The 2,020-nt window shown below is 36.9% G+C and overlaps 1 protein-coding gene across 1 annotated transcript in view; it reads left to right on the forward strand.

Annotated features, from left to right (window-relative positions):
* The first annotated feature begins 1,307 nt into the window (after window positions 1-1,307).
* Window positions 1,308-2,020, forward strand: part of LOC106883399 (testis-expressed protein 11) — a 37,394-nt gene continuing 36,681 nt past the window's right edge. The window contains exon 1 of the mRNA XM_052974720.1: window positions 1,308-1,457. The gene's annotated coding sequence lies outside the window, so the exon portion shown is untranslated. The remainder of the gene's footprint in view (window positions 1,458-2,020) is intronic.

Below are 2,020 nucleotides of genomic sequence, written 5' to 3' on the forward strand. Positions count from 1 at the left end.
ATGTTTCTTTTAAAAAAAATTTTAATTAAAAAAAAAAAAGGAATTCTCAAAAATTCGTAATCTATGTATTTTGATACGTGGATTAAAAATAATAATTCGAAAACAGATAAGAATTAATAAATTAGCAGGTGGGGATTAGAATTCTGAAAACGTGATTTAAGGGGTATAATCGTATTCTCCTATATCGAAAACAGAATTCCGAAGAAAGTTTAGGAAAAATTTTTTTTTTTTTAATCATCGGAAATGGGTGATGCGCACGCGCTTTACCTTCGTTCACTTTCTTACTTATGGAACCCTTTAATTTCTATTTTATTCGAGTGGACCCTCATAGCCATTCGATGCTTAAGAATCATAACATTTTATGTGATTAGTAAATGTATAAAAAAAATTGTTAAAATATTTTGTGCAGACTCCAAAGACATTAAAAAATGTAAACCGGAGTGAGGAGAGTTATCTCCCTTACAAAACCTTTTTTTTATATGGGGTTATTTCCCTTGAATCAATTTTTTTTTATATATATAGCTAATTGGCATTTCTCCGGTTACGATGATGAGGGTTCCATTGATCCGATGAACGGAACAGTCTGCTCGTGAAATGAACGTGCAAGTGGCTGAGCACTATAGTTGAGTGCCTGTAACACCTTATAGCTTCATCGGAGCTTCATGTGTGTGTGTGTGTGTGTGCGTGTGTGGATAGATAGATAGATAGATATACGACGAGCTTCCGCAAAGTTTCCGACTACGAAATTCACTTATATCACATTGGCTGTGGTCGGCTGGAGCTATAGTAGAAGACACTTGTCCAAAGTGACGCGCAGTGGGACTGAACCTGAAACCAAAGGCCACAAAGCGAACTTCTTCAGGGTATGGGGTATATGTCGGTTCTGTGATGACTGAACCTATATGCTTATTTTCTTTCCTTTTTTTCTTTTTCTTGTTTCTTTTTCTGTCTGTAGGAATATTTTGTATAATTGATAAGGATAGACTTCAATCAGAAAAATAAAATAGCTTGAAGATAATAGTACTTGACAGTTTATGTTTACCATCATTCAGTGCACACGTAATTATTTATTCTTACTTCAGACATTGGACTATGGCCATGCTGGGGCATCGGGTGGAAGTGTTTAGTTGAATAGATAGATAGATAGATAGATAGATAGATAGATAGATAGATAGATAGGTATCATTTATATTCCGTGAGTCGGACTATTTTATATCCATACACATATATTATACAGTTTTTTTCTTCGAAGTGTATTCTATCTACATAGAGAACACCTGTCTCTAAACTATAAACTATATGTGTGTGTGTGTCTATATGTATGTGTGTGTGTGTGTGTCAGAGACAGCCAGACAGACAGAAAGAGACGAAGGGACAGAGAAATAGAGCAGGAGAAGGAGAGAGATAGAGAAAGATACTGCGGATACTGTGGAGCAACGTGAAATATATATATGCAAGTACGTCTCCGTAATATATACCACACGATTTCCATCTACCAAACTCACTCGTAACCCTTTGATCGGCCCGGGGCAGACTAATAGTAAAAGATACCCAAGATGTCGTGCAGTGGGACTGAACTCACAACTACATGGTTGCAAAGCGCGAACTTCTAAACCACACAGCCATGCCTACACTTATATATTGGAGAAATATTTATCGAAACTTTTCTATTTCATCTGCGCTTGTTAATTCTTCTATTTGCATCTGTTGGCATTTATTGCAAATTAAAGGTGTTAACCGTCTAGGCCTATCAAAATAATTCGATTTTGTAATTATTAATTGAAGGAGATGTAGCGCTTATGTCCATTGCACACCTTCCTATGTTGGTAACATCAATACTATTGGTGTTCAGTTTGAACTACTCTCCGCTCAAGTTTGTGAAAGCGCTTGGCTTAACACATAAAGTGCGACGGGCCACAATCGTAATCGTCAGGCACAGGTCGACAGGCTACGATCGTGGCCCAGATAGATGCATATAATTTATGGGTGTTTGTTGGGGTTTAATGTCACTCAAACGCCC

The sequence above is a fragment of the Octopus bimaculoides genome, chromosome 19 (genome assembly GCF_001194135.2).
Source record: "Octopus bimaculoides isolate UCB-OBI-ISO-001 chromosome 19, ASM119413v2, whole genome shotgun sequence".
In the NCBI taxonomy this organism is placed as follows: domain Eukaryota; kingdom Metazoa; phylum Mollusca; class Cephalopoda; order Octopoda; family Octopodidae; genus Octopus; species Octopus bimaculoides.